At 39.9% G+C, this 25,358-nt stretch overlaps 1 pseudogene; it reads right to left on the bottom strand.

The window, feature by feature from the left end:
- LOC134216052 (Bardet-Biedl syndrome 2 protein homolog) overlaps nt 1–25,358 on the bottom strand; it is a 73,166-nt pseudogene that overhangs the window by 30,390 nt on the left and 17,418 nt on the right.

Here is a 25,358-nt window from a genome sequence, read left to right as displayed (position 1 = left end):
AAATGGATTATTATCGAAGTTTCATGTACCTCTGATTTTTTTTCACAGAAAGTTAGGCAAGGCCATTTGAAATAAGGCACGGGGTTTTTTAAAATATTTCATCGGCGATTTATTGAAAAAAGTGATGTTTATTGTTTTCTTCACCAATATTCGGTACAAAAAGTCAATTGATAACAATGGATGGATGGATGATGAATAGTAGTTTACCCTCAAAATTAGAAATATGCATATTTGTAACATTTATTCATAGAAAGCCAATTTTGAAACGGATCAAAAACGTTGAAAAATCATTAATTTTTGTATTTTACGCGTTTTAGAAGCATTTTTTGCGTATTTTTTTATTTATGCATGAATCACAATCTTGTTCCAGCAATTATTAACTATTTCCAGTCTTCATCTTCTTCCAACATTCGTACTAGATAGCCAGCCCATTGTCAGTCTGCCATATTTTGAAAGATTCATAATATTTTCCTCTTGGTACACTCATAGTTTCTGTGGTACACATCACATTTTACTTGAAAACCACAAAAGCTTCTCATAATTTCATTGCTTCATTTCCGAAATGACTACCGAATGAGCTAAAACGAATTTCATTTCTGTATGTATGTTACGAAGCTGCTGCAACACCCACGACTGTCTCATATTTGTTTCGGTCCATATCTGCGGGGGTTATTCAAGATTTTATGGGCAGTAAACTGGTTTCTTACGTCTCAAAAGACCATTTTTGCAGCAGCAATACGTCCTTCAACTTTAAAGGAAATATCCCAAGTAATATTTATGGCTTTATAATGTTCTTGAAGGTAGCGATTTACTATTCAGGTGTGCTATGAAACCATTATAAGTACAACGATATTACTAGGGATCATTGTCCCACTTCACAAGCATTCCAAGGTAAACAATTTCCTCAGCACATCCAATCACATCTCTTACATATCCTCCTATTCTTTTTCTATCCATAACAATTCATTCACATTCACTACACATTTCTCTGTGATCTTTTCCAGCTCTGCTAAGACGATGTACATGGTTGCGTGTAAAAACAGAGATAAGTTTTATTTTGATTGTGCTGTGGTAGTGCTCGATGGGTTGTTTTTGAAGGTGTTGAAAAAATGTTTACCTTGCAAATGCTTGGAGCGGCCGATTATGACGTTTCCTGTGAAGCATTTCTACTACGGATAAGGTTACCTTCGGCTTACGTAATCAGTTCCAGGACTAAGTTTAGCTTTCGAATTTTACGACTGGAAGGTGTTACGTACAATACTCAGTGAGAGGCCAGAAAAAACGTGTGGCACATACGCATGAGTTACGAGCTGTATCATGTGTTCAAAAAAGAAAATGTTGTAAATCTTATAAAATACGGCGCACTTCAGTGAGCAAGTCATTTATTGTGCCTTGCAACAAAATGACAACTTTTGTAATCATTTTCCAAGGCTCTCATAGATATGAAAAATTTCTCCGCAGTACAAATAGTACGTGCTATCCAAGCATTCACCGCCGGAATGCACCACGTGGCGGAATTTTTTTTTAATATCGAAGTAGCTTTTTTTCTGGAAATATGTTTTTCTTAGGCGACTATCCGGCGCGTATTTTTATTTGCGACCAAAAATGAGCGGAAGAGTAGGTTTTTTTTTATGAGCGGTACAGTATTTATTAATTTAAAAAATCTGAAAAAAAAATTGTAACTTACGAAAAAAAAAATAACAAAAGAAAAACACTTGAGAAACGTTTGAATTACATTTTTTTTCCGTTTTAGATCCGTTTAAATCTTGGTTTTCTACACAGGAAAACTACAAATGTGTATATTTCTAATTTTAAGGGTTAATTACTATAATTCGTCCATTACTGAGTTATCAATCGACTTTTTATACCGAATATTGGAGAAGAAAACAATAAAAATCACTTTTATCAGAAAATCGCAGATGAAATATTTTGAAACACCCCGTGCCTTATTTCAAATGACATTGCCTACAATTAATTGCATATTATTCGGCAACTCGGCCGTACGAAAACCATTTTTTTTTAATTATCTTGGCACAGCACATGTTTCGAAATGGACAAATTGATATGAAATTTGCGAAAAAGAATCCACGTGTCTTGGAGGGACTCGAACCCTCAACCTCCTACTCTCTAGATAGGCGTGATAACCCCTACACAAGAAGACCACTTAAAGGTCACGTTTGCGGAAAAGCTATCAGAATCCGAGTACCAACCTCCACCACGGTTGGCTTGCCCAACTTTCTGCGAAAAAAAATCAGAAGTACATGAAACTTCGATAATAATGTGACGCTACCTTAAGGCAGCCTTAAAACCCCGTTCGTATGTCTTCCTCTCGTTGCTGTCTACCAAAAATGTTCGTCCCGTTATATATGTAAACCATCGCCAAGGATGTCAACTGTATGAACATCAGCAATGTAATTGATTAAGCACCCTAAATTCCCCACCTTTCTTTCTGCATTGTATTCCCAAACCTCGACTAAACCGCGAGTTTTTCGGTTCCCATAAACTAACATTAGTGTGTGAGAATAATGAAAAACTGTATTGAAAAACATGATTTCGGCTCCGTAACGCTTCACAGTGGTGAGCCTTCCAAATAAACTTTGCGATGGCAGCGCCTCCACGAGATTGTCACATGTTTTCATTTTGAAACCATTGTTAACTTCTCGTTTGTCTGTTATCTCTGCTATGGTTCAAGCTCCAAAGGGCTTCAAAAATAAGTTGTTTTTATTTTAATGATTTAGATAGAATTGATTGAAATATGAAAATGAGTTTAATTATCATTATTTTTGTTTAAGGCAACTCTAGCCATTTTATATGCACAGGGAGCTAAGCGTTAACCGATTTACGCGTAATAAGTTTCATTCGACGAAGAATTCGCGGCGCTGCACTTAATTTAAAATAAGAAAATTATAATAATAAAGAAAACCTTGCAGAGACTGTATAATAATTTGGCAACAATATTGGTTGATTTTAATACAATTGTTGTATTGAAATCTTACAGATTTGTATTATTTTAATACAATATTTGTATAAAAAGCTTACAGAATTGTATATGCCAAAATTTTATACAATAATTGTCAGATTTATTTTTATGTATTGTTTTTTTCACGAAAAAAACAAGGAATTGAAAGAAAAATTACTGTGGTGAATATAAATGAATACAATTAATGTGAATCAATGGAAAATATAAAACCCGTTTACCTAAAGTGCTATTTTGGACCTTTCTTAAGTGATTGTCACTTTATCTTCCATAATCTTCCTTAATGGACGAGCAAGGCATAATCGACGCTAGGTGAATTAATCTTAGTTTTTTTAGTGCCTCATGGCCATTAAAATAAATAAGTTAATCTCGGATACTTATTCAAAAGGACGTATGTGATTTTGTAAACAAAGATTCAAACGTCGATTTGTCCTAACTGATGGCACTCCCACGCAAACCAACACCATCAACAGGTAGCCGAAAGGTTCCCCTACCTGTCTGTGGTGATGGTTAGCGTGGAAGTGCTATCAGCTTGGATAAATCGACGTTTGAATCTTTGTTTACAAAATCACATACGTCCTTTTGAATAAGTACCCGAGTAATCTATTTCTTTAAATTTCAAGGATGCCCACAACCACAAACGGAAATGTCCAAAAATGTCAAATTTACAAAATTGTCAAAATGTTTCTTCAAATCGCCAAAATCAACCTAATTTCTTCGCTAGTAGTAAGATTGTTAGTCTGACTTTCCATTGGTGAATAAGTGTCGACATAATATCAACTAGGGCCAAAGTTTTGGACCACAATCAAAAGGGTGCCCGCAATCGAACCACTTCCCCTACATATTCTGTCGTCTCAGCAGAAACTTGACACCCACGTCAGGCAGGGAAGTCCTTATATTTGGCCTCAGAAGTTACCTATGACAGAAATCCGCAATAGTGGATGTTGAATTATGAATAGGGGAACTGTTCCGATCTCCATCTCACTGTACATATATCCATCTCATCGCTAAACAAAGAAATACGGCAATAAATTTGTCGCTTCTTTTTGTCAACATGCGTGCTCACTGCTGAAAAAAATCACAAAAATAATAAACAAACCAAATTCCTTTTCATTGCTTTTTTTTTGATGGGATGGAAATAGGAGCTATGAGATGAAGTGGCGAACCGCTCCCCTACATAATTACTCGTTACTGACGATTATGTGTTTGTAAAACATATAATAGCAAAAATTAGTCTTACTTATGTCATGGGGATGTTCCACCAGGCTGAATTGTGATCATTCTGCACCAATTCACACTGTTTTTTCAGGTGTTCCACCAACGCAGACGAAAAAGGACCCTTTTCTATTTCAACGCATGGGCGTCCCAAAGCGCAAAACTTTGATCATTATGATTCACAATTACGGTATTCTTTTGCGGGCATCCCATCAACGCAGAGGAAAAACTCAGACAATGCTTTTATCTCAATGCATGCGGGCATCCAACCGCACAAAATTATAATCATTCTGGTCCACAATTAAGGGATTTGGGGGGTCCCACCAACGCATATGAATTTTGATCATTCCGAGTCACAAATGAGCTATTCTTCTTGCGGACGTCTCACCAACGTAGAGGAAGAAGCTCAGGCACTTCTTTTATTTCATATAGTCTTTTATCTTCATATATATATAATATTGCACAGCCATGGGCAAACGGTTCAGTCCAGGGGTCTCCAATTAGCCTTGCGAGCAAAGGCGTAGGATTGCCAATCCGGAGATGGCGAGCTCGATTCTGGGTTCGGTCTAGGAAGTTTTTGGATGGAAACTTTCTCGACTCCCTGGGCATAGTGTATATATTGTACTTGCCACACAAGACACAAGATACTCATGCATTGGCGGGCATAGAGGAGCTTTAAATTAATAACTGTGGAAATGCTAGTAGAACACGTTGAAAAACAGGCCAAGTTCCAGTTGGAAATACCAACGTATTGGGATGCTTGCGCCTCAGACACTTTGCAATCGCAGGACAAAATTATCCTAGCTAGAATGGTGGACTTCAGAAATAGTGATTTCTTCAATAAGATCCGTGCTCTCCTAGACTTTATCAAGCCGTTCTGAAATGTGATCAAAATCTAAAATCCAAGTTTTTTTAACTCAATAATAAAATGGCTTTACGGATCACTTGATAACTCCTGCAGAGAAGGTTTGCCGAAAGATGTCGTTACTTTGTCAGTTCGCACATTCTTCGACAATCGCAGCGGTCGATCCACCAAGCATCAACTAACCCAAGTTGACAACATCCTCAAACGGAACAAGTCTGTCTCTAAAACAGACCATGGCATTACTCGATATCGATAAGGTATTTGACAATGTTTATTAATATGGCCTGGTGTAAAACTACAACGCTACAATAGTCCTAGCTACCTGCTGAAAAACTTCGACAATTACATATCTGTCGGTCGGGACTCACTCAGCGGAGCGATTTCCAGTGCGCACAACATTATCCCTGGCATCCCCAGAATACGACATTCTGTCTCTGTTCGCAGACGACACTTCTCTTATCTACAAAGGTAGAGTGATCAGAGCTCTCAGAGTACCCCATCAGCTGGGAGGCTTCCTCACTTAAAATCCCCCAGGCTGAGGTTTGTAAAAATCCTCTAAATGGCAAGACAGTGGAATGGGGCAATGAGGTCTCTCCCTAGACAGCAAGCTTATTTTACGGCAACAGGTTGACAAAGCAGTGGCAAAATGTAACGTGTTGAAATTACTTTACCAACTCATCAACAAGAAAATCATCCTCCCCGTGATTAAATACGGCATGCCGATCTAGAAGAGCTTTTTTTATTAATCTTTATTAAGGAGATTTTCTGCCCAAGGCTGGCTCGTCTCCGCAATGGAAGAGCTGTAAATAGCTAGATAGCAACTGCTCTAATAGTACCTTGCTCAAAATCTGTTATGCACATTGTTCGACCGCTTGTAATATACTAAATGATGATTATTTTCAATCATTGTATAAGTTAGTGTAGCTAGCGACTTAGCTCCTTACCCAAGTAACCAAAAGTTCCTTTAAGAGTACGTTTTTCGCCTAAGCAGCTCAGTGAAGCTGACTTGGTTACTTGGATATCTAATGGAATTCAAACAACAAACAGTTCAACAAAACTGTAGGGTAGATACAGTTCACCGTTGACCGTACTACCCATTTCATGTCTCTAATTAGTTGATGGTAAACCCAATATTTTTTACGCGGTTGGTTTTCTTCAATTTCCCGATTAACCTGATATTTTACAACTTTTTAAATACCGTAATCCGGGGGAACAATGATATTTTTTTTAAATTGTTTTGTAAATATTTTCCCCGTAAGCGAAACATAGCTCTTTTCATATTTTTAAAACGAGTCCTGCTACGTGTAGAGCGTATAAGGCTGTTGTTCTTGATTATTTGATCATTTCAAACTTGTTCTAAAAATGTTTTTGTCGAGTTTTTGGATTTTTCAATTTGGGGTAACTTTGATCAATCATTTGTCCATAGAGAAAGCGTATGCAAACGCCTTAATGTAGGCCATTATAGTTGAATCTCTTACGCTGAGGCGAAGTGCATCGATTGTTTCGAGAAAGACATCATCACCGCTAGCTGAATTATCTGGTTTTAAATTTCGAAACAAACCCAATAAGATTGCTTATCACATAACCATAGGTACGAGCTTATTTTTTTTTGTTATTATACTTGTTTTGAGTGCTTTTTTGGCAGCTTGCTGTGAGTTCAAAAATTAATGTTGATTTTATTGTTCAAATTTTGGGGAAAATTAAATGCAAATTCATCCGAAGACTATATCATTCAGCTGCAAATTTAGTCAATATTAAGATACCTAACTCACAATAAGTAATTGTGATAACAGGAAATAATATTTTATTCATTTCTTGTAAATGGTGAAACTGATCAGTGTTACCCCGCTGATCAATGTTCCCCCGGATTACGGTACCACCTGAATTTTCTTTGATTATTTGTTATTTTTTCATGGTGTTAACTCATAGTTTCGTTAACGCTAAAGTTCTTATTCGACTAAAACCCAACCTTGTAAAAAAGAACTTGGTGTACACGAGTTAAACTCAGACTAAATGAATAAAAGCTTCCCTGATTGTAAGTGCAACCCCAATTACTTTGTTTGCACTCATTGAATTTCATATAGGAAATCTACATGGGTCGTATTAATTGTTTGTCAATCAACAGTCGGATATTCGATTTGACATGAAACCCCAACCGCCACAAAATAAAAGCGTCTCTTACTCTCGCCATCAGCCGTAATGACCACCAGATCCAGGATCCCAATCCCGCGGTAATCGTTACACGTGATCCCACACACAAAATCGTTCAGCTTCATTTTGAACAGCACGTCCCCGTTCTGGGCATCGCGAACGTCGATCTTGCCGCTCTTCCAGCCAACGATGATTTGCTTGCTCTCGCAGCCTAATATGTCGTACATAGCCATTGCCGTGACCCTGGTCTTCGACTTTATTCGCCACATTCGAACGCTCTCGTCAAACACGCCGATGGTTCCATTTTTGACGCTGTACAAAAACTGGCCGGGGCTGATTGCCATCAGGTTTTGAATCTCGTTGCCCTCGGTGAACTCGTGCAGGAGAGCTTCCCTTTTGTACATTTTGATACAGCCATCGTCGGTGCCCACGATCAGCTATACAACAGGAATGAAGTGCTGGATTTAATTGTAAGACCATAACATAGTGGTTTTATTATTTACCTCATTTTGCCCATCCTTGTCAATGTCCATTAGCAATAATGCATTCACACCTCCAGCGGTAATCAACCACAGGATTTCAGTGCCCTCGCTGTTGAATCCTTTGATAATCGCTGCAAAATAGTTACAATTTTATAGTCATTTTCATTATTTTTTAACGGTATGCACGAAATATTTATTGTACGATATTTTTTTAAATTATTCAGATTGTTTCCCACCCCTTTAATGTACCTCACAAAATGTTCTTTAAGGACTTCAAAACTGATATGGCCAAAGCCGTAGCGTGGTCCAACGCCTTTAGCTGAAACAGGCGTCTTTTTTCACTGAACGAAATATTGTAGATCCGGAAGAAATTTACTACGCTTTTACTGCAACGCATTGTTTGGTTTGATAGACAAAACTTCGGAAGAAACTCCGAATTCTAATTTGGCGCTACGCCGAAAATAAATAAAATGTGAAGTATTTTTTACACCGTTACATAAATGTAGCAGCACGTATGGAAAAATTGCATTAAAAAATCAATATTATCTATAGGGCTCAAGACCGGATATTTTTTGTAATATTATTGAAAGCCAGTGGGAGTGCCCACACTGTTGATGCAATTGTACGCAATCATTAATGTCTGGTATCAGAGTCTGAGTGCAATTTGATCGTCAGGATGCGATTCCGGATGCTCCATCCACCTGGTTATTTAATTCCGTTTCAAGCCCTAGATTGTGAAGTACAAACGTCATGATTTTTAAAGCCTAGCTCAACAGATTGAGTTTTAAAAGCATTTGTATACATTGACCACATCCGGGTGTTCCTGGGAATCTGATTATTTCAGATAAATGGACGAATTTTGATTAGCTACATAGCACATCTTCGATCACGATTGTCAACTGTATCGAACGAAAGATCACAGCGAATGATGCGTTACAATATCCATCGATTGTCGGTGGAAGGAGTATCGGCTGAGTACCGCCAGAAGCTCGACGAACGGATAAGTGCAACCAACGTTTTCTACAACAAATAAGGAAGCAAGAAAAGCTGAAAAACGAACCCATCACAGGAATAAAAAAGAGTATGAAGAATTAGTGATTAGTGAGGCGCAGGACAAAATTGAACAGAATGAAATGCGGAGGTTTTATGAGACTGTCAATGGCGTGCGGAGAAAGACAGCCCCATCTCCCATCATGTGCAACGACCAAGAAGAGAATTTGCTGACAGATAAAACCCAAGTGTCTGCCAAGTGGAAGCAACACTTCGACACTTTGTTGTGCATTGGTGAATAGAATAAATATTAGCGGCCATGGACAAGCTGTGGAGTCGCCTACACTAGATGAGGTTAAAAAAGCTATTAAAGAGCTGAACAACAATAAGATTGCGGGAAAGACCAGCTCCCGACTGAACTTCTCAAACAGTGGCAGTGCCTGCTAGCTGGTTGGACGGCCTCATTTGCCCTCTCTTCAAGAAAGGACACAGACTGGAGTGCGCCAATTACCGAGGAATAACCCTCCTTAATTCGACGTACTAAATTATGTCCCGTATTCCGTTCAACAGATTGAGACCGCTTGAAGAGTCCTTCGTCGGCAAGTACCAGGCAGGTTTTCGTGAGTGCCGATCAACGACGGATCAAATGTTTACCCTGAGACAAATCCTTGATACATTCCGGGAGTACAACTTGCAGACACATCATCTGTTTATTGATTTCAAGGCGGCGTACGATTCAGTGACTCGGAATGAATTATGGCAAATTATGCTAGAACATGGTTTTCATAGCGCTCGAGGGAGCGATTAGGAGAGCTGGTGTGCAAAGAAGCGGTACCATTATTACAAGATCGCATAAGCTCCTGGGCTTTACGGACGATATCGTTATTATCTGAACTGATCGCCGTGTTGTGGAAGAGGCCTTTGTGCCTTTTAAGAGGGAGACAGCGAGGATTAGACTCACGATCAATACCAGCAAAACGAAATACATGGTCGCTGGTAATCAACTTGGGACATTAGTGGTGGTGGTAGTGAAATGGTGCTGGATGGTGAAAAATTTGAAGTGGTAGAAAAATTTGTGTATCTTGGAATATTAGTGACGTGCGATAATGATGTTACCCGTGAGGTGAAAAGGTGTATTGCAGCTGCAAGTAGGGCTTATTGCGGACTTCGTAACCAGCTTAACTCCCGTAGTTTGCAAACGAAGACACAATTCGTGCGGTATACTACTCTGATTCTTCTGGTGGCCTTATACGGCCATGAAACATGGACGTTAAAAGAGGCTGATCGGAGAGCTTTTGGGAGTGTTTGAGCGTGAGGTGCCGCGGAAAATACTCGGCGGTAAACAGGATAACGGTATCTGGCGGCATCACATGAATCACGGGTTGTACCAGGTGTATATAGGGCTGAGTATTGAAGCTTTTATAACACGGCAGACTACGGTGGGCTGGACACGTTGTCCGTATGCCGGAAGAACGTCAAGCGAAGATAATGTTTGATAGAGAACGCGGAAGAGGCCGTAGGCTTCGTGGAAGGCTGCGCAAACGATGGCTTTTTGCTGTTGAGGAGGACCTTAGGGCGGTCAACGTTCAGGGTGACCGAGAGCGATTGGCCCAGGATCGGGTCCAGTGGAGAAGGATACTCCATTCGGCTTAGGCTTATCGAAGAGCTGTAGCCCATCAAGTATCAATTAAGTATCTTATAGATCTAGCTCAAAAGACCTACATACAAAAACCGCAAGTAAAATAATGTGACGTCACAAAAAAAACAAAAACTACAAGTGGATAAATCTATGTTATCCCCAATTGTCAATCTATATATATTAGAGTTGGGCGTCATGGTCATTTTTCAAATCAATGGTTTTTCGAAGCCATTCTTGGTCCTGAACAACTGTGCAGAATTTGGGACCGATTGGTTACTTCCTCGCTTTCCGCATCGCGTTTGAAGTTTGTATGGAAATTAGTATGGGAGAACGTATATTTTTGCATTTCTACTACTAGAGGTTTCAGTTCATCGTAAGCCAAGTGGCACATTGCGTTAAAGTATAACCCAAAAGATGCCGAAAAACTTTGCTGAAGAAGGCACGTTGCTGGAACGTCCACGAAAAAAGTTATAACGCTTCGAACATTGAGTGTTCAAACGATATACAAAAAATCGTTTATTCTGCCAGCACTGCCGTACTACGTAGACCAATAATTTAATTGAGTGTTATTTCAAAATAATTGATCTTATAGGGCTTTAGATATAATGGGAGCTATCCGGAATTATTTCACAAAGAAAAAAATCCGACAAGAAGCGAGATGGGTTTTGCTCGTCGATAACCATAGGTTGTCCGGTAGTGCTGGCAGAAACATTGATTTCTTGCATATGGTTTGAACAATCAATTTTCGAAACGTAATAACATTTTTGGTAGACCTTCCAGCTACGTACCTTCTTCGGCAACGTCTCTCGGCATCTTCCAGACTATATGCTAACGTATTGAGTCAAGTGATTGATGGTAAATTGAAGCCGCTAAAAGCAAAAATGTAAAAAAGTACATTTTCCCATACTAATCTCCATGTAAATTTAAAACGCGATGAGGCATGCGAGGTTGCAACCAAACGAGCCCATATTTTGCACAGTTGATTGGAGTCCCAAAACGATTCAGAAAAACCTTGATCTCACTTAATCAAACGATGTTTACGTTTTTCCATACAACTGCGCCCCACTCCAATATATATATATATATATATATATATATATATATATATATATATATATATATATATATATATATATATATATATATATATATATATATATATATATATATATATCAGAGGCGTCGCGTGGTGAATTCTTCAACCTGTGCACTTTCTTAATATTCCGAGAAAAACACATAAAATGTACCAGAAATGATAAACGAATCATTTTCCAGCGCGTTTCTCAATAAGTTTTGCTTATTTTGTTGCATCTAACTGGTTCTTAGCAAATTCTTATTTTCTGAATTCACTCAAACTTAACTAAGCTTATAGTTCGTAAAAAAAATAGTATCATCAGAATCGTTTCCAATGTGACAAATAATCTATTCATAAATTGTTGAGCTGGCACTTTCAATTCTAATTTGAGTTATTTCTTAAAATGAGACGAAGTTTTAAATAGAAAAACCCAGATTAATCCACCTAGCGGTGATGGTGCCTTTCTCGATCTTCGTAAAATGTGTGTGCTTGAAAAAAGATGAGCTAGTGGCTAGGAGTAAAAAAGACAAATTTCTTTGTCCGTTCTATGAAAATCAGATTATTTATGGCAAAGATATTGTAGATCCAGTTGAAAACCGAAAATCATATTTTGTCCCATTTCCGGATGTCGCAACTGCATCGCGAGTGGTGCCCGACTATGGCACAGTTGCGCACTACTCGCGATGCAGTTGCAACATCCGGAAATGCGAGAAAATGCGATTTCGCGGGACCTCGGTTCGGTTTTCAGCTTGATCTACAATATGCTAATAAGAATTTCAAAATTTTTGTTTCCTTTTCCAATCTTTTTGACGTACATAACCCTGTTTTATTTCACCCAGTCATATATTTTAAGGATATCACTTTTGGATGTTAGTTGAACTGAAGCTCCGACTACACAAAAAGAAAACGAAAATGTCATTCCCATCACGCGAGCGGAGGGCAATATTTGTTATGATATAAATCTCATGACCGTCTTTCTGCCAAACTCCCGTATGAAGTGGGAGAGACAGAGACATCATCTCAGTTCGTCGAGCTGAATCGATTGGTATATAACACTATGGGTCTCCAGGCCTTCTGTAAAAGTTTGGTTTTTAGAGCGAACATACAGCCTTTTCGTATAAAAAGGCTAAAATGGTGTTTCGGCCATAACTTCCGATCCCATAGTTCAATCTAGCCAATTTTCAATAGGAAACAATGGGACAGGATTCTGCGTCGAATGCAACTTGTTTCGTGTGAATCGATTAAGGTTAGGTGTCCGAAAAATAGGTCACATTTTTTGTGATTTTTATGAAAAAAGGTATTTTGGTCATAACTCTCGATCCCATAGTCCGATCTGGCCAATTTCAAATAGGAAATAATGGGACAGGATTCTGCGTCGAATGCAACTTGTTGCGAGCAAATCGGTTGAGGATAAGTGCCCGAAAAATGAGTGACATTTTTTACGCGATTTTTTCGTATGATTTTGTATTTTGGCCATAACTTTCGATCCCATAGTCCGATCTGGCCAATTTTAAATAGGAAACAATGGGACAGGATTCTGCGTCGAATGCAACTTGTTGCGAGCAAATCGGTTGAGGATAAGTGCCCGAAAAATGAGTGACATTTTTTACGCGATTTTTTCGTAGGATTTTGTATTTAGGCCAAAATTTTCGACCCCATAGTCCGATCTGGCCAATTTCAAATAGAAAACAATGGGACAGGATTCTGCGTCGAATGCAACTTGTTGCGAGCAAATCGCTTGAGGATAAGTGCCCGAAAAATGAGTGACATTTTCTACGCGATTTTTTCGTAGGGTTTTGTATTTTGGCCATAACTTTCGACCCCATAGTCTGATCTGGCCAATTTCAAATAGGAAACAATGGGACAGGATTCTGCGTCGAATGCAACTTGTTGCGAGCAAATCGGTTGAGGATAAGTGTCCGAAAAATGAGTGACATTTTTTACGCGATTTTTTCAAATGAATTTGTATTTTGGCCATAACTCTCGATCCCATAGTTCGATCTGGCCAATTTCAAATAGGAAACAATGGGACAGGATTCTGCGTCGAATGCAACTTGTTGCGAGCAAATCGGTTGAGGATAAGTGCCCGAAAAATGAGTGACATTTTTTACGCGATTTTTTCAAATGAATTTGTATTTTGGCCATAACTCTCGATCCCATAGTTCGATCTGGCCAATTTCAAATAGGAAACAATGGGACAGGATTCAGCGTCGAATGCAACTTGTTGCGAGCAAATCGGTTGAGGATAAGTGCCCGAAAAATGAGTGACATTTTGTTGAGTAGTTTTGCGCACACACACACACACACACACACACACACACACACACACACACACACACACACACACACACACACACACACACACACACACACACACACACACACACACACACACACACACACACAGACAGACATCACTTCGATTCGTCGAACTGAGTCGATTGGTATATAACACTATGGGTCTCCGGGCCTTCTATAAAAAGTTTGTTTTTGGAGCGATCATATAGCCTTTACCGTATACTTAGTATACGAGAAAGGCAAAAAGGAAATTGGACTTATACCAATCATGCAAAGTTACTAATAATAATTTGTAATTAGCATGTCATATCAGAAAAATAAAGTCTACACAATAAACAATGAAGTTCATAGCCTTAACTCTTCTCAATTAATACTTATTCTATTTACAATTTATTTCTTTGATCAATATTCTGGACTGGACAGATGTCCAGTGACAATTTTCCGTCCATCAGCATGAACATTACCTCATATAAAATTTCCTAAATTTGTGTGGACCATCGACATTTGACGTACCCCTTCCCTAACCAAATATATTGGATTTATCGAAAAAAAAACCTTCAGGAATAAATTTCTTTGAAAAAGTTGACCCGTTTCATTTTCGGTAATTCTGATTTTCATTATAAGATCTGCACCGATCTGAAGAAAATAGCTTTGTCTAGTGTGCTGATGTGAAAATATTGCAACAAATTTTAAACTAGCCTAGATATTAGCAAAAGATAGCATAATGAAAGAGAGTCTCTCATTTGGACTTACGATGTTTTCAATAATCACGCGAGAAATGCCTGTTTACATTATGTTAATATTGTCGGATACTTCAATTTCGAATATAATAAGCGTATTTGTAAACAGGCTTTATTTCAAACGCTTATTAGCAGATGACAATTTCTGTTTAAATTGAGCTAATGTCGCGCTAGTATCATCGAACAGTACATTGTCGCCAGAATTAGTGGATATGTAAACAGGCCATCCCATTCAATATCAAATATCAAAAGCGTTCTTGCTTCGCGGTGTTTATTCAACGCGAAACTTTCGTTATGGAACGCTTTGAAGGAGCAGAAATGAGCGCGCTTTACTCTTCTCTTTCGATTTTGTTCCGATTGCGCTCTCTTGACCGAATCGCGCATGCGCTGTTTGAAGCGGTTCTCGATAGGCACCAAACCGTGCACTTCTTGCGAAGAACGCTTTGACTACCTATACATCGCCGATTGCGCTGAGAGCAGATGTTCCACACATGCAAAATAATGCGTGTATGATGCATGCCAAAGCGATCACGGCTGAAAGTTCCGTGTTGATACAACATGTGGTGTCGGTGGGTCGGTTCGGTATCGTAGAGAAAAATATAATGCGCCCCCATCGCAGCATTTTGTTGCCTCACATCACATGCCGCGTACAACAAAATTATGCATATTTTCCGTTTATGTATCTAATAGTCAAATTTGTATGGAACTTCTATCAAATGCACATAATTCAAATATAGGGAAAATACCTATTCTTGGCAGTCTAAGACAATCGCTAAATTAAATGATAAAAATAATGAACAATTACACTAAAACACAGGTACAGTTCAACTGGTATACATTTGTATGCTCTTTCTTTGATGATTGGTGTTCACTAAATTTAACAACTTTTACCACAAGCTCAGTAAATTTAATATGAAGTAACAAGTCAACGATTCTTCTATTGGCATAGCAATTTCTATTATCAGCAATGAGTTTGCTCCCTTCAGCAACTAGACATTAGGCTTTCAGCGATCGTGTACGTACACGCACGTTTCACTCACACTTTTACTCGGTTTGTTTGCAACCACGAGCAGCTGTCACGGCAAAATCAAATGGGATTGTTTGCAACCACGAACCTGCGTTCGTGTTGGTGAGAAATGTCGGCGAGACCCTAATGGAAGTAGAAAACTGGTAATGTATTGGTGCCAAATGCTGTTTGTTTATATCCTCCAGTAGTAAAATTCATTCATATTAATCGGCTGCACGCTCATCTCGCTTCACTCAATTTAGGAACAAACTTTATTGTTTATCAAAACTGGCTTAAAACAAAATATGAATTTTTAGCCTTGGCATCAATTTTATGTCATGTAGACAGATAGGCAATAGCATTTAAACACATTGTAAAACGAATTTGACACTTATGCGGGCAACAAAAACAGACGGGGATGGCAGACGTGTGAGTACCCGTGTACCCATATATTGAAATTTTCATAACTTTTACCATTTTCAACCTATTTGAATAATGTTGGCCATTTTGGAGAAGGAAACTTATATGCTTTATGTCCGCTGCCAAGATTTACATCTTTTGTTTTTCGTAATGCCTTAGAGTCTATACGCGTAAGCAAAAGTCTATCAACCAGTTTCAAATATACAACTTGCTCTTCGCGGTCTTTACATGATATGTTTGTTTCATAAAAAAAAAATCATGGTGGTTGTGTACAAGACACGAAACTGTAAAACCAAATTTATACACATAAGAATGATTTTTTGTCTGTCTGCCCTTATAGACTAGGAAACGGCATAAACATTTGTATGTAGAGGTTGTTGGGAACAATGAAGATTCTTATGATGGTATTAGAACCCTCCTCTTCTGGAAGGGGGACTCCCATACAAATGAAGTACAAATTTCTGCTTTAATCGAAAATTAATCTAAAACAATGGAATCCAAATTTGCAACTTTCGAATATTTAACCGATTTATAATAATTTACCGATAATAATTTTCGAATATTTAATAATTAATTTCCCTATATTTGAATTATGTGCATTTGATAGAAGTTCCATACAAATTTATAATAAATAATATTTAATTTTTAATTTAAATAATGTAATAAATTTATAATTAATCAATTTTAGGTGAAACGAAGCTCGTCGGTTCTGGTAGTATAGTACATATATTAACAATATATTCTACCTCGTGAGTCTTCATATGTTGAATAATGGGCAGCACTATCCTATCCAGCCGCTGGAGCCACCCCATTATAACACTACGTTTCACAGTTGAATAATAGATAATACCCTAAAAGTAGGCAATTATTTATGGTAGAAATGCGCTATGTAGGAACAGGAATGGTTATGATTTTTTTGATGACCTTGGAAAGTATTGAAGTTGCAAAAGGAAAACGGTCCTGTCAGGCACATACGGGTTAAAATACTACGGTGTTGTTATCACTGCGTAAAAATCTGAATAGAAGCATTTGTATTTTAACACTTTTTTTAAATAAATGCCATCGCCGGATATTTTGTTCGTATTTTTGCTAACATCAAATCACATAGAATTGTGCGTGGTATCTTTATAGCGTGTGTTTGATATGCTCACAAACACATTCTCTCGCTCTATTCCGAAGTGTGCTGCTGCCAAAGAAAACGAATAGTCCCGATTTTATTTAGTGAAATATAGAGCAAATATTGCATAAATTTGCTCTTTGTGGCGATAATCAAGTGGTGATAAAGTGTAAAAAGTAGTTTACGTACTAAATTTGTCATGTCATACGCAATAAAGAGGAGAAACAGGCTATCCAAAAAAGTAAGTAACAGTTTGCTTTTCGTGCGCTGCTTTCTTTGGCGATGCAATAATGGCAAGGATTTCGTAGGTGCAAATTTGTTTCGATGATTAACTCATCAAATCTTGCTACTTTTACACAAACAACTTATTCAAATGAAAGCTTAGACTTGAAATTGTGTGATTGAATCAAAATTATGTTCATAAATAGTGTATGTTTGCTGGAAAACGCAAATATTGTTGAGGATGCCAACAACTGTCGCACCCTGCCAATGCCGTATTCTACCCTATGTTTGGATTAGAAAGACAAAGAAATCTATCGAGAGTTTAAATGTTGGGGATAAAATTGCCACATGTGCAGTGCACAGGTTGCACATGCGGACGCGACGTCTCTGATATATATATATATATATATATATATATATATATATATATATATATATATATATATATATATATATATATATATATATATATATATATATATATAAACCAATCTATGTTTGTACGTACACTCTGAAAAATATTATCGTAAGGTTTACGTGAAAACTTACATGGATTTTTTCCACAGCACTTTTCACGTAAATGCTACGGAATGATAATATAAAGCAAATCATGACAAACGTCAAGCCATTCCATGGTATGTCTAGGTAAATTTTACGTGAAAATCCTGTAACCGTTGGTCCCAAATTTGTAATTTTGTGGCTCCTCCACAACTTTCCTTCTTAAACGTCACCCCTGCCAGTGAGAACCTAATTCCATGGTCCACCCTATTAATTCAAACTGACAGCCTCACTGGTGGCCGCATCCTTAGTTGTCAGAAAAAAATGCGCAGAGCTGTCCGTTTACTTTGAAGTGCATTCGTGCCAAGCACTCACACTCACACTCATTTGCAGCGGTATGGGTTAAGGTAGAGGTAACTCGAAGACTCAGAAGTTGACCTAAATCTTTTTTGGAAGTGTGGCCAAACTTTGAGCCGAAGAGTTAGATAGTTGTCAAATTTCGTGTTGGAGGTTTTTTTTTACCTATCGAAGATAAATAGCCACGATTTTTGGAGCGAACTTTTTTTCTGTCCGCAGCTACTGATGGTGAAAGTGCGCGTCGTGTTAGTTAAAATTAAAACAAAAACGTATACAGTACAGATTAAAAAAGTTGTTCCCTAAAAGTTATTAGTACGGCTTGTAAATAATAGGCCTTGAGAAAAAGAAATCCACTAAGAGGTTATAAAAAAGACGGCAAACTACAAGAAAAGGTCCATTGGGCCTTTTCTTTTATTTCGACCGCTCGGAGTGGTTCCGTTCTACGCAGTACTCTACAGACCGCCATTTTGGGTGGCATAGAGGATCAGAAGGCAGCAATCGTGAAGGAACGGTTATTTTTACGCCATCTTGGTAATATTGACAGCTCGGACAGACACGTGACTCGGCTTAGAGACGACCATCAATCACTGTATCGCATCTTCGGCCACCTTAGTGGACTCGGAGACATTTCCGGCCGGAACGATAATCCGGAGCCAAATCGTCGTACCGAATTCAGCCAGCCAACCCTCACGAGGCCACCATTCCGGCCAGCCGCCGGACGCACGAAGCCGCTCAAGGGAGCCAAGTCGTCCTTCTCGCATCGAATACCTCCAGCCAACCCACACGTGGCCACCATTCCGACCAGCCGCCGGACGCTCGACGCAGCTCAAGGGAGTCAAGCCGTCCCGTGCCAAAATCATCCAGCCACAAACCACCCGTGGCCATTCCGGATCAACCGATCGCCTGGTGATCATCCGTCCATCGCCATACCAGTCGGACGTCGGACATCCAAAGCCGCTCAAGGGAGCCAATGCATTGGGAGCTGCTGGACTCATCGGTCCCAAACGCCGGATGGAACTACCGCCGAAGAACATCGACCAAACGAGGGCCCTCCAACGACGTCATCGAAAGCTAGCCAACGTGAACAGCTGTAATCAAACCGCAAGTACACCTAAAATGTCATTCCACCTCTCTTTTGATTATTCCTCTGCGAGGGTCAATAAATAGGATGTAAGCAATGTAATTGGTAGTTGGCCTTATTCGAAGACTCACTTCCATGTATGGTATACAGTTTTGAATATCTTGCGATTTTTACCTTAAACGAGGGATCCAGACCTTAAGCTATCTGGTCCGCTGTAAGAAAATAAGTTCTTGATCTTGTCCACTTTGGTTGCAGGAACTTAGCCTCAGAACTCGAAAGTGACAACTAATTTACAGAATCCAACTTCTGACAGGTGAGTGGCGAAGGAGTGTTGCAAGAGTTTGTGACGTTGCCACTGAAAATAAGCGACTCCTTGATCGAGGTTCTAAAATCACAATGTTCCAATAGAGCAGCCAGGGGCTTACAAATTGGCGCCCAGCAAAAAATTTAGTGGCATTCGTCAACATTCAAATTTTCCCTAACGGAGGGGGAGAAAACACTCCTTGTTTTAAACAGTCGGTTCTTCAAACCAAATAGCGAGTTCGAACAAAATGGATTTGGATCTAGAGTTGCAGTATAAGCGTTTGATGGTACATCATTTAGAGAAACACGAAATAGAATATGAATTAACCGTAAGAGCAGTTCAATTCGATCATACCGAGTCTCGTTCTGCGATTCAGAGGAGACTCAGGGATCACCTAAAAAAGGATTCTAGTGCAGAAGATACAAGCTTCCTTAGATGCAATATATCGGTAGACGAAGAAATTAAAATTATAGATACTAATGTAGAGAAGATAAGAGCTTATTTAACCAACGAAGTCCGCTTCGAAGGGTTAAAAGACAGCCTTAAAACCAGGTTGGTACATTACTTTGCCCGAATTCGTCGAGCGCAGGAGCACGCTGAGAACGACGAGGATTTAACTGATTTTGACAAACTCATCAGTGCGATCCGGGGATTAATGAATACTTACTTTTCAATATTCTCACCGATACACTCGGTCAGAAATGAGATGTTACAAGAAATTGTTAAATCAGTCTCAAATTTAAAACTGGGAGCAATTCCCAAGACGAACCAATCGAAACCAAATTCCACAGGAACACCACACCACTCTAAGGAGAAGCATCCACAGGAGAATGGGGATTCTGAAAATGAAGAAGAAGAATTGGGTGCAGTAGGTCCTATAAAGTCTTCGAGTCACCGCGTTTTAAAGTCGTACAAGCAACCCTCTAACAAAGACTTAGGAGGTCTTGCCGCGTATTATCCATTCGGTTTCCCGCCATATCCTTTCGGATGGCCGTGTCCAGACGGAAGTTTGAACACGAATCAGTCGGAACAGATGTTACGGAAATTTCCTTTGCAGAAGCAGTCAAAACCTATTCTACAGGTTGAGACATCTGAATCAGTTACAGATTCAGAATCCGAAAAATCTTCTACGTCGTCAGATCATTCCGTGGGTAGAAAGAAAAAAGATCACCGCCGCCGCGATTATCATAAACGCAGGCCAATATCGGACTGGAACATCAAGTATGATGGGAAAGACAGTGGCCAAAATTTAATGAAATTCATTAAAGAAGTCGAGTTTTACGCGAAATCAGAAAACGTTTCAAAAAGGGAACTCTTCCGCTCCGCGATATACCTCTTCAAGGATCAAGCGAAATCTTGGTTCATGTCCGGGGTAGAAAATGAAGATTTCGGTAGCTGGAATGAACTTGTCACGGAACTGAAACGCGAGTTCCTGAGTCCTGATCACGATCACGTGAACGAGATCAAGGCAATATCGCGAAAACAGGGCCCGAAAGAAAATTCTCGGATTATCTTTCGGAGATGCAAAGGATTTTAATTCACTCATGAAACCGATGTCTGAGGCCAAGAAATTCGAAATAGTAAATCGAAACCTCCGATCAGATTATAAAGGTCACGCGGTCGCGTCGAATATAAATAACCTCGTCGATCTTAAGCGGTTTGGTAGGCAGCTCGATGCTACCTACTGGTATAAATACACCACGAATAATCCCGAGCAAAACGTGTCGCGAAATAAGTCGCAGGTGAACGAACTCGCCCGTGAGCCTAAAAAGAAGGCAAAGCCACCGATAGATGAATCGAAAAGAACGTACAAATCTAAAAGTTATTACCGGTCGCCGCGAGATGGCTCAGAAGAGGAAGAACAGTCGAGTAAACCGTCACGTGATACTCCTAGAAACTCGAAAGACACTACTAGAACCGAAGAATCCATAGAATTTCAGGCTTGGGTTAATAACCATGTTCCCCCAAAGGCTGGCACTTGCTTCAATTGCAGAAGGCATGGCCATACGCACAAAGAATGTAACCAGCCTAGGTACAAATTTTGCTTTAGGTGCGGGCTACACAGGGTCGACACTAAAGACTGTCCATACTGTGCAAAAAACGCACAATAGACTGTCTGAGAGGGCAGGTCAGTCCAATATCCGTACAAAAACCCTCAATTCAAACGTTACCTACTAAACTTCTTCAGTCCGGCTATCACCGAGTCCAAAATAACGACTATACCACCACCGATGTAGCTCATCTAGAAGAACTTTTATCCATCTGGAGGACGACGACCGTCCCTTTGTTAAAATAACCGTTTTCGACATTCCCATTACCGGATTGCTCGATAGTGGAGCTCATCGTAGCATTCTGGGCATTGGTTCTTTGAAACTTATTAAATCTTGTAAATTAAAATTATTTCCGGCCAATGTTGATCTGGTAACGGCCAGTGGGCAAAAGCTTGAGGTTACTGGTTTCGTCAATCTCCCCGTGTCCTTTAATGGCCAAACGAAATTAATTGAGGCATTAGTAGTTCCAGATTTGAGGAGACGCCTCCTGCTAGGAACTGACTTCTGGAAGGCATTTGGGATTGTTCCCAGTGTTCAATCCGTGGCGGTCGAAGAAATACAAAATGTCCAAGAAGACCGGCCATTGACTGACGAACAAAGTCACGCGCTAGAATTGGTCAAAGATCAATTTAAAGTAGCGGTTGAAGGTCAGTTGGAAACAACTCCCCTGATCTGTCATCGAATTGAATTGACAGACGAAGCTAAGCAATTGGTTCCTGTCCGCATTAACCCGTTCCCAACGTCTCCGAAACGACAGGAGCAGATCAATAACGAACTTGATAGTATGCTCGAGGCTGGCATTATCGAACGTTCGTATAGCAATTGGGCACTGAGGCTTGTTCCGGTGGACAAGCCAGATAATACAGTCCGCCTATGCTTAGACGCTCGTAAATTGAACGAGCGTACGGTCAGGGATTCATATCCGTTACCCCATGCGGACAGAATCCTTAGCCGAGTAGGTCCATGCAAATTCATTTCCACTATTGATTTGTCTAAAGCCTTTCTACAAATCTCCCTCCACCCAAAATCAAAAAAGTACACCGCCTTCTCGGTACTTGGTCGTGGGTTATTTCAGTTTACTCGCATGCCCTTTGGGCTTGTCAATAGCCCAGCGACACTTTCGCGGCTAATGGACAGGGTATTGGGGGCGGGTGAGCTCGAACCCCACGTTTTTGTCTACTTGGACGATATAATCGTCGTAAGTGAGACTTTCGACCACCACATCCGATTGCTAGCCGAAGTTGCAGCACGACTAAACAGGGCAAATTTGTCCATCAATATTCAAAAATCCAAATTTTGTCTCTCCGAGCTCCCGTACCTCGGTTACATCCTCACTAATCAAGGTCTGAAACCAAATCCAGACCGAGTAGAAGCGATTATCAATATCGAACGTCCGCATAGCATTCGGGCTTTACGGCGCTTCTTGGGAATGTGTAACTATTACCGGCGCTTCATTGCCAGTTTTAGTGAAGTTGTGCGCCCATTAACGGATTTATTGAAGGACAAGCCCAAGTCCATCAGGTGGAATGAGGACGCCGAAATAGCGTTTACCAGAATCAAGGAGCTGCTTATTAGCGCCCCAATACTCGCTAACCCCGACTTTAGTAAACCCTTTTGCATACACTGCGACGCCAGTGATACGGCAATCGCCGGGGTTTTGACCCAAGACGTGGAAGGAACAGAACAGCCAATAGCCTATTATTCCCAAAAATTAACCGGTCCTGAACAAAGGTACTTTGCCACAGAAAAGGAGGCATTAGCCGTTCTAAAATCTGTGGAAAAGTTCCGGTGCTATGTCGAGGGATCGAGGTTCACGGTGATAACCGATGCCTCGGCCCTTACCTACATCCTCCGCAGTAGCTGGCGTACCTCCTCTAGGCTTTGTCGGTGGAGTATAGAACTCCAACGGCATGATATGCTTATCAAGCATCGGCGAGGAGTAGACAACGTCGTGCCTGATACGCTCTCACGATCCGTAGAAGTTCTGTCACTAAATAGGCAGAGAACAGACTGGTACACAAAGTTGCTCCAAAAAGTCACGGACGATCCCGAAAAGTATAAAGATTTCCGCTTAGAAAATGGAATTCTAGAAAAGTTTGTATCCACCCAAAGTGACACACTGGACTACCACTTCGAGTGGAAGGTCTGTGTCCCTAACGAAATGCGTGAAAATGTCCTTGTAGAGGAGCACGACGATGCTCTACATCTCGGAACGGACAAAACGATTGCCAGGATTAAGAAGAAGTACTATTGGCCCAACCTTGCAAACGATGTTCGTACCCATATCCGTAAATGCACTGTGTGTCACGAAAGTAAACCCTCTAACCAGTCGCAACATCCTGCGGTTGGTTCCCCCAGGATCGCTACGAAGCCGTTTCAAATGATCGCCATAGACTTTATACAGTCATTACCCAGAAGCAAAACAGGAAACTCACACCTATTCGTAGTAATGGACGTATTCTCCAAATTTTGTCTTCTCACGCCTGTGCGAAAAATCACGGCACCCCTAGTGTGCGAAATCCTGGAAACCAGTTGGTTCCGGAGGTATTCCGCACCAGAATACCTTATGTCGGACAATGCGTCCACTTTTCTGTCCACCCAATTCAAGGATCTTTTGCACAAATTCCATATCCAACACTGGACGAACCCTAGACACCACAGTCAGGCTAACCCAGTGGAACGCTTGAATCGTACCATTAATGCCTGTATTAGGACATATGCGAGGTCTGATCAAAGGCAATGGGACACTCGTGTTCCTGAAATCGAATATGCCATTAATACTACTCCTCATGGAGCTACCGGATTTAGCCCTTACCGTATACTTTTCGGTCACGAAATCGTGAGCCGAGGAGATGAGCACCGTTTAGACAGGGACATCGACGAACTTTCGGATGGTGAACGGATTGAAAGAAAACTGCAGATGGATCAGTCTATTTTTGATTTGGTGCACAAAAATCTGAAGAAACAGTTTGACAGGCATTCACAAGCTTACAATCTCAGGCATAAGTCATTTGCACCGACTTTCTCGGTTGGTCAAAGAGTTTTCAAACGGAACTTCCGTCAATCCTCCGCTCCTAACAGCTACAACGCCAAATTAGGTCCTTGCTACTTGCCATGCACTATCCTTGCCCGTGTTGGTTCTTCTGCTTATGAGCTGGCCGACGAAAACGGAAATCTATAGGGATTTTCTCAGCGGCAGATCTGAAGCCCGGAAATCTCTGAAAATAAAACATAAACAAAGAAAAAATCGTTTCAACTTAACATTTAAATGATACGTATCAAATAAAACTCTCCTGAAAACAGCTGCGGCCGAAGCTGAGGGAATACAGTTATATCTGTAAATAAAAAAGAAAACAAAAATATCAGTCATGCAATCGAAAACCATAACACGCTCGAAAAACGAACTCAACCCAGATCCAAATCCAAGAATGACTCGTTTCATTGTTTGTTCCTCATGACAGGCTGTGAATGACAACTAATACGAATGGTACCTCAACTGATAAAATACCAAAGCACCTGTAGAATGTGCGCACAAATTCTTTATGGAACACACAATGAAATAATTCATTCAAACTAGATTCATATTAAATTAAAATGCTACTTACCGGAGAAGAAAACTTCTTTCCAAATTCGCTGCCCTTCTTGCTGTTAAATTTGTTTGTTTTGATTAAGCGTTGACACATTATGAGTTTTTGTGTTGGTGAGTGACTTATGTATGCTGTCTTTCCAAATGAGTGAAAGAGTTACTCCTGAGGCACAGTGTTGCCAAACATATTAATACAACACATCTTGTTTTTGGAATAAAACAAATTTGATGTTGATTTGAATGTTCACTATGCGTACACCTCTTGCTTAGTCAAGAAGAATGAA

This window comes from Armigeres subalbatus, chromosome 2, assembly GCF_024139115.2.
Source record: "Armigeres subalbatus isolate Guangzhou_Male chromosome 2, GZ_Asu_2, whole genome shotgun sequence".
Lineage (NCBI taxonomy): Eukaryota > Metazoa > Arthropoda > Insecta > Diptera > Culicidae > Armigeres > Armigeres subalbatus.
Note: the sequence above shows the minus strand (reverse complement) of the source record. Positions and strands in the feature narration are given on the sequence as shown.